The sequence below is a fragment of the Arachis ipaensis genome, chromosome B2 (genome assembly GCF_059453495.1).
Source record: "Arachis ipaensis isolate K30076 ecotype BB chromosome B2, ASM5945349v1, whole genome shotgun sequence".
NCBI lineage: Eukaryota > Viridiplantae > Streptophyta > Magnoliopsida > Fabales > Fabaceae > Arachis > Arachis ipaensis.
In genome coordinates this window covers 76,178,792-76,191,890 of record NC_142437.1, presented here as the reverse complement: position 1 = coordinate 76,191,890, position 13,099 = coordinate 76,178,792, and the positions used below count along the sequence as shown (strand labels likewise).

The window sequence follows — 13,099 nt, the reverse complement described above, 5'->3', positions numbered from 1 at the left end:
GGAGAGGAAGTAGAAGTTCATGAAGTCATCTCCTTTGAACTCTATAAAATAGCCGAAAAGTCCTCCCCCATGGCAAGGCTAGCTTTTCCTCATCTTATTTGCCATCTCTGTTACTCGGCTGGAGCTTCCATATAAGGAGACATTCCCATTGAGGAAGAGAAGCCCATCACTAAGAAAAGGATGGAGCAAGCAAGAGAGCCCATTCATGGAGCTCAAGAGGCGTATGAAGCTCATCACCATGAGATCCCGGAGATGCCTCCAATGCATTTTCCTCCACAAAATTATTGGGAGCAAATCAACACCTCCCTAGGAGAATTAAGTTCCAACATGGGACAACTAAGGGTGGAACATCAAGAGCACTTCATCATCCTTCATGAAATAAGAGAAGATCAAAAAGCAATGAGGGAGGAGCAACAAAGACAAGGAAGAGACATAGAAGAGCTCAAGGACATCATAGGTTCCTCAAGAAGGAAACGCCACCATCACTAAAGTGGACTCATTCCTTGTTCTTACATTCTCTGTTTTTCGTTTTCTCTATGTTAAGTGCTTATCCATGTTTGTGTCTTCATTACATGATCATTAGTAATTAGTAACTTTGTCTTAAAGTTATGAATGTCCTATGAATCCATCACCTCTCTTAAATGAAAACTGTTTTAATTCAAAAGAACAAGAAGTACATGAGTTTCGAATTTATCCTTGAACTTAGTTTAATTATATTGATGTGTTGACAATGCTTCTTGTTTTCTGAATGAATGCTTGAACAATGCATATGTCTTTTGCAGTTGTTGTTTAAGAATGTTAAATATGTTGGCTCTTGAAAGAATGATGACAAGGAGACATGTTATTTGATAATCTGAAAAATCATAAAAATGATTCTTGAAGCAAGAAAAAGTAGCAAAGAACAAAGCTTGCAGAAAAAAATAGAAAGAAAAAAGAAAAAGCAAGCAGAAAAAGCCAAAGCTCTTAAAACCAAAAGGCAAGAGCAAAAAGCCAATAACCCTTAAAACCAAAAGGCAAGGGCAAATAAAAAGGATCCCAAGGCTTTGAGCATCAGTGGATAGGAGGGCCTAAAGGAATAAAATCCTGGCCTAAGCGGCTAAACCAAGCTGTCCCTAACCATGTGCTTGTGGCGTGAAGGTGTCAAGTGAAAACTTGAGAATGAGCGGTTAAAGTCAAGGTCCAAAGCAAGAAAAAAAAGAGTGTGCTTAAGAACCCTGGACACCTCTAATTGGGGACTTTAGCAAAGCTGAGTCACAATCTGAAAAGGTTCACCCAATTATGTGTCTGTGGCATTTATGTATCTGGTGGTAATACTGGAAAACAAGGTGCTTAGGGCCACGGCCAAGACTCATAAAGTAGCTGTGTTCAAGAATCATCATACTGAACTAGGAGAATCAATAACACTATCTGAACTCTGAGTTCCTATAGAAGCCAATCATTTTGAACTTCAATGGATGAAGTGAGAAGCCAAAACTATTCAAGAGGCAAAAAGCTACAAGTCCCGCTCATCTGATTGGAGCTATGTTTCATTGATAGTTTGGAATTTATAGTATATTCTATTCTTTTTATCCTATTTGATTTTCAGTTGCTTGGGGACAAGCAACAATTTAAGTTTGGTGTTGTGATGAGCGGATAATTTATACGCTTTTTGGCATTGTTTTTAGTATGTTTTTAGTAGAATCTAGTTACTTTTAGGGATGTTTTCATTAGTTTTTATGTTAAATTCACATTTCTGGACTTTACTATGAGTTTGTGTGTTTTTCTGTGATTTCAGGTATTTTCTGGCTGAAATTGAGGGACTTGAGCAAAAATCAAATTCAGAGGTTGAAGAAGGACTGCTGATGCTGTTGGATTCTGACCTCCCTGCACTCAAAATGGATTTCCTGGAGCTACAGAACTCAAAATGGCACGATTCCAATTGCATTGGAAAGTAGACATCCAGGGATTTCCAGAAATATATAATAGTCCATACTTTGCCCAAGTTCATACGACACAAACTGGCGTTCAACGCCAGCTCTCTGCCCAATTCTGGCGTCCAGCGCCAAAAACAAGTTGCAAAGTAGAGTTCAACGCCCAAAATGGCACAAAAGCTGGCGTTCAACTCCAAGAATGACCTCTCCACGTGTAACATTCAAGCTCAGTCCAAGCACACACCAAGTGGGCCCCGGAAGTGGATTTATGCATCAATTACTTATTTCTGTAAACCCTAGTAACTAGTTTAGTATAAATAGAACTTTTTACTATTGTATTTTCATCTTCGGATCAAGTCTTGGTTACTCCGGTTCCCCTCTGGGGCCGAGACCAATGAACTCCATTATCACTTATGTATTTTCAACAGTAGAGTTTCTACACTCCATAGATTAAGGTGTGGAGCTCTGCTGTTCCTCAAAGATTAATGCAAAGTACTACTGTTTTTCTATTCAATTCAACTTATTCCGCTTCTAAGATATTCATTCGCACTTCAACCTGAATGTGATGAATGTGACAATCATCATCATTCCCTATGAACGCGTGCCTGACAATCACTTCCGTTCTACCTTCGATTGAATGATTATCTCTTGGATCTCTTAATCAGAATCTTCGTGGTGTAAGCTAGATTGATGGCGGCATTCATGAGAATTTGGAAAGTCTAAACCTTGTCTGTGGTATTCCGAGTAGGATTCTGGGATTGAATGACTGTGACGAGCTTCAAACTCGCGATTGCTGGGCGAAGTGACAGACGCAAAAGGAGGATGAATCCTATTCCAGTATGATCGGGAACCTCAGATGATTAGCCGTGCTGTGACAGAGCATTTGGACCATTTTCACAAGAGGAGGGGATGTAACCATTGACAACGGTGATGCCCTTGCATAAAGCCAGCCATGGAAAGGAGTAAGACTGATTGGATGAAGACAGCGGGAAAGCAGAGATTCAGAGGAACGAAATCATCTCTACACGCTTATCTGAAATTCTCACCAATGAATTAATAAGTGTTTCTATCCTTAGTTTATTATTTATTTTTGAAAACTCCATAACTATTTTATATCCGCATGACTGAGATTTACAAGGTGACCATAGCTTGCTTCATACCAACAATCTCCGTGGGATCGACCCTTACTCACGTAAGGTTTATTACTTGGACGACCCAGTGCACTTGCTGATTAGTTGTATCGAAGTTGTGACAAATTATGAATTGAGATTAGAGCACCAAGTTTTTGGAGCCATTACCAGAGATCACAATTTCGTGCACCAAGTTTTTGGCACCGTTGCCGAGGATTGTTCGAGTTTGGACAACTGACGGTTCATCATGTTGCTCAGATTGGGTAATTTTCTTTTTGTTTTATTTTCAAAAAAATTTTTCAAAAATCTTTCAAAAATTTCTCCTTTGTTTTTTAAAAAATTTTTTTTTTTTAAAATCAATGTTTTCAAAAATATATTTTTTTTCAGAATTTTTAAGAATGAATTCTAGTGTTTCATGATGATTTGTTGAATCCTGGCTGGCTGTAAGCCATATCTAATCTTTTGGACTGAGGTTTCAACTTATCATCACAAGAGCTTGTTGATTCTCACACACTTAGTTGCTCTATATATGAAAAGTATAAACATCTTCTAAAGCTTGGCTGGCTAGTAAGCCATGCCTAACCCTCAGATTGGAGCTTTAGGCTAAGAGTACAAGATTCGTGGAATTCATATTAAAAATTTTGGAATCCTTATTTTTCTTTTTCAAATTAATTTTCAAAAAATACCAAAAAAATTAGAAAATCATAAAAATCAAAAATATTTTGTATTTCTTGTTTGAGTCTTGAGTCAGATTTAAAGTTTGGTGTCAATTGCATGTTCATCTTGCATTTTTCGAAAAATTCATGCATTCATGGTGTTCTTCATGATCTTTAAGTTGTTCTTGGTAAGTCTTCTTGTTTGATCTTGATGTTTTCTTGTTTTGCATCTTTTCTTGTTTTTCATATGCATTCTTGCATCCATAGAGTCTAAACATGAAAGATTTCTAAGTTTGGTGTCTTGAATGTTTTCTTTGCATATAAAAATTTTCAAAAATATGTTCTTGGTGTTCATCTTGACATTCAAAGTGTTCTTGGTGTTCATCTTGACATTCATAGCATTCTTGCATGCATTCATTGTTTTGATCTAAAAAATTTTCATGCATTGCATCATTTTGTTGTTTTCTCTCTCATCATAAAAAATTCAAAAATCAGAAAAATATCTTTCCCTTTTTCACTCATAAATTTCGAAAATTTGAGTTGACTTTTTCAAAACTTTTTAAAATCTAGTTGTTTTTATGAGTCAAATCAAATTTTCAATTTAAAAATCTTATCTTTTTCAAAATCTTTTTCAAAATCTTTTTCAAAAATCAAATCTTTTTCATTTTTCTTTTTTTATTTTTGAAAATTATAAAAATATTTTTCAAAAATCTTTTTCTTACTTTTATCTCATAATTTTCGAAAATATCCTCATCAATTAATGTTTTGATTCAAAAATTTCAAGTTTGTTACTTGCTTGTTAAGAAAGATTCAAACTTTGAGTTCTAGAATCATATCTTGTGATTTCTTGTGAATCAAGTCATTAATTGTGATTTTAAAAATCAAATCTTTTTCAAAACTAATTTCAATCATATCTTTTCAAAAATATCTTTCTATCTTATCTTTTTCAAAATCTTATCTTTTTCAAAAATTTGATTTTAAAATATCTTTTCTAACTTCCTATCTTCTTATCTTTTCAAAATTGATTCTCAAATTTGTTTCAACTAACTAACTAACTTTTTGTTTTTTTCTTATCTTTTTCAAAACTACCTAACTAACTCTCTCTCTCTAATTTTCAAAAATATCTTCCCTCTTTTTCAAAATTTCTTTTTAATTAACTAATTATTTTAATTTTTGATTTTAATTTTTGAAAAAATTATTAACCTTTTTCAAAAACTATTTTCGAAAATCACTAACTCTTTTTCAAAAATTATTTTTGAAAATTCTCTTTCTCTCTTTTCTTCTTCTTTTCTTCTACTCACACAGGGACCTCTATACTGTGGTAAAAAGGACCCCTATATTATTATTTTTCTGTCCCTCTTTTTCATATGAGCAGGAGCAAGGACAAGAACATTCTTGTTGAAGCAGATCCAGAACCTGAAAGGACTCTGAAGAAGAAACTAAGAGAAGCTAAATTACAACAATCCAGCAAGCACCTTTTAGAAATTTTCGAACAAGAAGAGGAGATGGCAGCCGAAAATAATAATAATGCAAGGAGGATGCTTGGTGACTTTACTGTACCTAATTCCAATTTACATAGAAGAAGCATCTCCATTCATGCCATTAGAGCAAACAATTTTGAGCTGAAACCTCAATTAGTTTTTCTGATGCAGCAGAACTGCAAGTTTCATGGACTTCCATCTGAAGATCCTTTTCAGTTCTTAACTAAATTCTTGCAGATATATGATACTGTTAAGACTAATGGAGTAGATCCTGAAGTCTACAGGCTCATGCTTTTCCCTTTTGCTGTAAGAGACAGAGCTAGAGTATGGTTGGACTCTCAACCTAAGGATAGCCTGAACTCTTGGGATAAGCTGCTCAAGGATTTCTTAGCCAAGTTCTTTCCTCCTCAAAAGCTGAGTAAGCTTAGAGTGGATGTTCAGACCTTTAGACAGAAAGAAGGTGAATCCCTCTATGAAGCTTGGGAGAGATACAAAGGACTGACCAAAAAGTGTCCTTCTGACATGCTTTTAGAATGGACCATCCTGGACATATTCTATGATGGTCTGTCTGAATTAGCTAAAATATCATTGGAGGGCCTCTGCAGGTGGATCCATTCACCTAAAGAAAACACCTGCAGAAGCTCAAGAACTCATTGACATGGTTGCTAATAACCAGTTCATGTACACTTCTGAGAGGAATCCTGTAAGTAATGGGACGCCTATGAAGAAGGGAGTTCTTGAAATTGATACTCTGAATGCCATATTGGCTCAGAATAAAATATTGACTCAGCAAGTCAATATGATTTCTCAGAGTCTGAATGGAATGCAAGCTACATCCAACAGTACTCAAGAGGCATCTTCTGAAGAAGAAGCTTATGATCCTGAGAACCCTGCAATAGCAGAGGTAAATTATATGGGTGAACCATATGGAAACACATATAATCCGTCATGGAGAAATCACCCAAATCTCTCATGGAAGGATCAACAAAAGCCTCAACAAGGCTTTAATAATGGTGGAAGAAATAGGTTTAACAATAGTAAACCTTTTCCATCATCCACTCAGCAACAGACAGAGAACTCTGAACAAAATACCTCTAATTTAGCAAACTTAGTCTCTGATCTGTCCAAGGCCACTGTAAGTTTCATGAATGAAACAAGGTCTTCCATTAGAAATTTGGAGGCACAAGTGGGCCAGCTGAGTAAAAGGATCACTGAAATCCCTCATAGTACTCTCCCAAGCAATACAGAAGAGAATCCAAAAGGAGAGTGCAAGGCCATTGAGTTAATTACCATGGCCGAACCTGTAAGGGAGGGAGAGGACGTGAATCCCAAGGAAGAAGACCTCCTGGGACGTCCAGTGATCAATAAGGAGTTTCCCTCTGAGGAACCAAAGGAATCTGAGACTCATCTAGAGACCATAGAGATTCCATTGAACCTTCTTATGCCATTCATGAGCTCTGATGAGTATTCCTCTTCTGAAGAGAATGAGGATGTTACTGAAGAGCAAGCTGCCAAGTTTCTTAGTGCAATCATGAAGCTGAATGCCAAATTATTTGGTATTGAGACTTGGAAAGATGAACCTCCCTTGTTCACCAATAAACTAAGTGATCTGGATCAACTGAGATTGCCTCAGAAGAAACAGGATCCTGAAAAGTTCGTAATACCTTGTACCATAGGCAACATGATCTTTGAAAAGGCTCTGTGTGACCTTGGTTCAGGGATAAACCTCATGTCCCTCTCTGTAATAGAGAAACTCGGAATCTATGGGGTGCAAGCTGCTAAAATCTCATTAGAGATGGCAGACAATTCGAGAAAACAGGCTTATGGACAAGTAGAGGACGTGTTAGTAAAGGTTGAAGGCCTTTACATCCCTGCTGATTTCATAGTCCTAGATACTGGGAAGGATGAGGATGAATCCATCATCCTTGGAAGACCCTTCCTAGCCACAGTAAGAGCTGTGATTGATGTTGACAGAGGAGAATTAGTCCTTCAATTGAATGAGGACTCCCTTGTGTTTAAAACTCGAGGTCATCTTTCTGTAAACATGGAGAGGAAGCATAAAAAGCTTTTCTCAAAACAGAGTCAACCAGAGCCCCCACAGTCAAACTCTAAGTTTGGTGTTGGGAGGCCACAACCAAACTCTAAGTTTGGTGTTGAACTTCCATATCCAAACTCTAAGTTTGGTGTTGGGAGATCTCAACAATGCTCTGAACATCTGTGAGGCTCCATGAGAGCCCACTGTCAAGCTATTGACATTAAAGAAGCGCTTGTTGGGAGGTAACCCAATTTTTATTTATCTAATTTTATTGTTCTTTCATGTTTTATTAGGTTCATGATCATGTGGAGTCACAAAATAAATATAAAAATTGAAAATGGAATCAAAAATAGCAGAAGAAAAATCACACCTTGGAGGAAGACCTTACTGGCATTTAAACGCCAGTAAGAAGCATCTTTTGGGCGTTCAACGCCAGAACAGAGCATGGTTCTGGCGCTGAACACCAGAAATGGGCAGCATCTGGGCGTTTGAACGCCAGAAATGCACCCTGGAGAAAAGCTGGCGCTGAACGCGCAGAACAAGCATGGTTCTGGCGTTCAACGCCAGAAATGGGCCACAAATGGGCGTTCAACGCCCAGAACAAGCACCAATCTGGCGCTGAACGCCCAGAGTTGTGTGCAAGGGCATTTTGCATGCCTAATTTGGTGCAAGATTGTAAATCCTTGAACACCTCAGGATCTGTGGACCCCATAGGATCCCCACCTACCTCCACTCACTTTTTCTCACCCCTCTTTCACATAATCCCATAAACACTCTTTCCCAAAACTCTTCACCAATCACCTCAATCTCTCTTCCCTATCACCACTTCACCACTCACATCCATCCACTCTTCCCCATAAACCTACCTCATAAATCCCACCTACCTTCAAAATTCAAAATCAATTTCCCACCTAAACCCACCCTATATGGCCAAACCTTACCCCCCCTCCCTTCTCTATATAAAGCCCTCCATTCTTCTTCATTTTCACATAAAATAACCCTCTTTTTCCCTTCTTAGCCGAAACACATCTCCCTCCTCTCCTCCATATTTTCTTCTTCTTCTTCATCTATTCTTTCTTCTCTTGCTCGAGGGCGAGCAATATTTTATGTTTGGTGTGGTAAAAGCATAAGCTTTTTGTTTTTCCATTACCATTGATGGTACCCAAGACCGGAGAATCCTCTAGAAAAGGGAAAGGGAAGACAAAAGCTTCCACCTCCGAGTCATAGAAGAAGGAAAGATTCATCTCCAAAGCTCATCAAGACCACTTCTATGATGTTGTGGCCAAGAAGAAGGTGATCCCCGAAGTCCCTTTCAAGCTCAAGAAGTATGAGTATCCGGAGATCCGACTTGAAATCCAAAGAAGAGGTTGGGAAGTTCTAACAAACCCTATCCAACAAGTCGGCATCCTAATGGTTCAAGAGTTCTATGCCAATGCATGGATCACTAGGAACCATGATCAAAGTAAGAACCCAAACCCAAAGAATTATATTACAATGGTTCGGGGGAAATACTTAGATTTTAGTCCGGAAAATGTGAGGTTGGCGTTTAACTTGCCTATGATGCAAGGAGATGCACGCCCCTACACTAGAAAGGTCAACTTTAATCAAAGGTTGGACCAAGTCCTCAGGGACATATGTGTGGAAGGAGCTCAATGGAAGATTGACTCCAAAGGCAAGCCGGTTCAACTAAGAAGACTAGACCTCAAGCCTGTAGCTAGAGGATGGTTAGAGTTCATACAACGCTCCATCATCCCCACCAGCAACCGATCCAAAGTTACTGTGGATCGGGCCATCATGATTCATAGCATCATGATTGGAGAGGAAGTAGAAGTTCATGAAGTCATCTCCCTTGAACTCTATAAAATAGCCGAAAAGTCCTCCCCATGGAAAGGCTAGCTTTTCCTCATCTTATTTGCCATCTCTGTTACTCAGCTGGAGCTTCCATATAAGGAGACATTCCCATTGAGGAAGAGAAGCCCATCACTAAGAAAAGGATGGAGCAAGCAAGAGAGCCCATTCATGGAGCTCAAGAGGAGCATGAAGCTCATCACCATGAGATCCCGGAGATGCCTCCAATGCATTTTCCTCCACAAAATTATTGGGAGAAAATCAACACCTCCCTAGGAGAATTAAGTTCCAACATGGGACAACTAAGGGTGGAACATCAAGAGCACTCCATCATCCTTCATGAAATAAGAGAAGATCAAAAAGCAATGAGGGAGGAGCAACAAAGACAAGGAAGAGACATAGAAGAGCTCAAGGACATCATAGGTTCCTCAAGAAGGAAACGCCACCATCACTAAAGTGGACTCATTCCTTGTTCTTACATTCTCTGTTTTTCGTTTTCTCTATGTTAAGTGCTTATCCATGTTTGTGTCTTCATTACATGATCATTAGTAATTAGTAACTTTGTCTTAAAGTTATGAATGTCCTATGAATCCATCACCTCTCTTAAATGAAAACTGTTTTAATTCAAAAGAACAAGAAGTACATGAGTTTCGAATTTATCCTTGAACTTAGTTTAATTATATTGATGTGGTGACAATGCTTCTTGTTTTCTGAATGAATGCTTGAACAGTGCATATGTCTTTTGCAGTTGTTGTTTAAGAATGTTAAATATGTTGGCTCTTGAAAGAATGATGACAAGGAGACATGTTATTTGATAATCTGAAAAATCATAAAAATGATTCTTGAAGCAAGAAAAAGCAGCAAAGAACAAAGCTTGTAGAAAAAAATAGAAAGAAAAAAGAAAAAGCAAGCAGAAAAAGCCAAAGCTCTTAAAACCAAAAGGCAAGAGCAAAAAGCCAATAACCCTTAAAACCAAAAGGCAAGGGCAAATAAAAAGGATCCCAAGGCTTTGAGCATCAGTGGATAGGAGGGCCTAAAGGAATAAAATCCTGGCCTAAGCGGCTAAACCAAGCTGTCCCTAACCATGTGCTTGTGGCGTGAAGGTGTCAAGTGAAAACTTGAGACTGAGCGGTTAAAGTCAAGGTCCAAAGCAAGAAAAAAAAGAGTGTGCTTAAGAACCCTAGACACCTCTAATTGGGGACTTTAGCAAAGCTGAGTCACAATCTGAAAAGATTCACCCAATTATGTGTCTGTGGCATTTATGTATCCGGTGGTAATACTGGAAAACAAGGTGCTTAGGGCCACGGCCAAGACTCATAAAATAGCTGTGTTCAAGAATCATCATACTGAACTAGGAGAATCAATAACACTATCTGAACTCTGAGTTCCTATAGAAGCCAATCATTCTGAACTTCAATGGATGAAGTGAGATGCCAAAACTATTCAAGAGGCAAAAAGCTACAAGTCCCGCTCATCTGATTGGAGCTATGTTTCATTGATAGTTTGGAATTTATAGTATATTCTATTCTTTTTATCCTATTTGATTTTCAGTTGCTTGGGGACAAGCAACAATTTAAGTTTGGTGTTGTGATGAGCGGATAATTTATACGCTTTTTGGCATTGTTTTTAGTATGTTTTTAGTAGAATCTAGTTACTTTTAGGGATGTTTTCATTAGTTTTTATGTTAAATTCACATTTCTGGACTTTACTATGAGTTTGTGTGTTTTTCTGTGATTTCAGGTATTTTCTGGCTGAAATTGAGGGACTTGAGCAAAAATCAGATTCAGAGGTTGAAGAAGGACTGCTGATGCTGTTGGATTCTGACCTCCCTGCACTCAAAATGGATTTCCTGGAGCTACAGAACTCAAAATGGTGTGCTTCCAATTGCGTTGGAAAGTAGACATCCAAGGATTTCCAGAAATATATAATAGTCCATACTTTTCCCAAGTTCATACGACACAAACTGGCGTTCAACGCCAGCTCTCTGCCCAATTCTGGCGTCCAGCGCCAACAACAAGTTGCAAAGTAGAGTTCAACGCCCAAAATGGCACAAAAGCTGGCGTTCAACTCCAAGAATGACCTCTCCACGTGTAACATTCAAGCTCAGTCCAAGCACACACCAAGTGGGCCCCGGAAGTGGATTTATGCATCAATTACTTATTTCTGTAAACCCTAGTAACTAGTTTAGTATAAATAGAACTTTTTACTATTGTATTTTCATCTTCGGATCAAGTCTTGGTTACTCCGGTTCCCCTCTGGGGCCGAGACCAATGAACTCCATTATCACTTATGTATTTTCAACGGTAGAGTTTCTACACTCCATAGATTAAGTTGTGGAGCTCTGCTGTTCCTCAAAGATTAATGCAAAGTACTATTGTTTTTCTATTCAATTCAACTTATTCCGCTTCTAAGATATTCATTCGCACTTCAACCTGAATGTGATGAATGTGACAATCATCATCATTCCCTATGAATGCGTGCCTGACAACCACTTCCGTTCTACCTTCGATTGAATGATTATCTCTTGGATCTCTTAATCAAAATCTTCGTGGTGTAAGCCAGATTTATGGCGGCATTCATGAGAATCCGGAAAGTCTAAACCTTGTCTGTGGTATTCTGAGTAGGATTCTGGGATTGAATGACTGTGACGAGCTTCAAACTCGCGATTGCTGGGCGTAGTGACAGACGCAAAAGGAGGGTGAATCATATTCCAGCATGATCGGGAACCTCAGATGATTAGCCGTGCTGTGACAGAGCATTTGGACCATTTTCACAAGAGGAGGGGATGTAACCATTGACAACGGTGATACCCTTGCATAAAGCCAGCCATGGAAAGGAGTAAGACTGATTGGATGAAGACAGCGGAAAAGCAGAGATTCAGAGGAACGAAAGCATCTCTACACGCTTATCTGAAATTCTCACCAATGAATTACATAAGTGTTTCTATCCTTAGTTTATTATTTATTTTTGAAAACTCCATAACTATTTTATATCCGCCTGACTGAGATTTACAAGGTGACCATAGCTTGCTTCATACCAACAATCTCCGTGGGATCGACCCTTACTCACGTAAGGTTTATTACTTGGACGACCCAGTGCACTTGCTGGTTAGTTGTATCGAAGTTGTGACAAATTATGAATTGAGATTAGAGGACCAAATTTTTGGAGCTATTACCAGAGATCACAATTTCGTGCACCAATTGCAAGGAGCTAAGTTTGGTGTTGCACACCAAAGTAATTCAGGGGTAAATGTTGGATACTAAGTTTGATGTTCCACCAAAGATTTCACTAAGAACACATTACACCCTCAGCATGACTAAGTGTCAGCTCCAAACAATCAGAGAAACTACTTAACAATTACTTAGTTTCTAGTTCATAGTTTGTTTTCTAGTCATAGTCTATTTTCTAGTTCATATTATGTTTTCTAGTTTATAGTTTGTTTTCTTAATAAAATCACACGAGGCTTTCTGCATGTACACAATTTGCTGCATAAGGCAATGAACTAAGTTTGGTGTTCACACACCAATCTAAGTTCAGAAGCCTACAAACATACATGCATACTAACCAATTTGCAAGTTCTTCGGGAACAAGCAACTTCCAATAACTTTGCAGGAAAGTCAATCAATCTCTTGGAGGGAAAGATGCATCATCATCCAAGGAGACAAAGAAGTATACAAAAGCTGCAGATGATGGTAACAAGGAGAAAACGAGAAGACACCAAGAAGTTGTATTGTTGCTTAACTGTTTCTAGTCTAAAATGTTTTAGATTGGAAGTACAATTGTACACCTGTTGATTTGTGTCCTGATAGTTATGAGTCATTTGTTGCCTGCATGTTTGTTTGTTTTTATGCTGTATGGCTTGCTAGTTTAAAATGCTTAGATAATGCCATCTTGCTTAAGTTGTATGCTTTATTTCCCATGCTTGAATAAAAGAAAAATTGATATGAAACAAAGAAAGAGTAAAGGTCTATTTTGATAGGAGACAGAATAAGGTTATGTGGTAGTATGTGCTGGTTCATTAGCTGATTTATGAATAAGG

The 13,099-nt window shown here is 38.2% G+C and overlaps 1 non-coding gene across 1 annotated transcript; it reads right to left on the bottom strand.

The window, feature by feature from the left end:
- Positions 1-5,597: 5,597 nt before the first annotated feature.
- On the bottom strand, positions 5,598-5,705 carry LOC148574447 (small nucleolar RNA R71). Its single transcript, XR_015906582.1, has one exon. It is a non-coding gene; the product is annotated as a small nucleolar RNA R71 (small nucleolar RNA).
- Between the last annotated feature and the right edge of the window lie 7,394 nt (positions 5,706-13,099).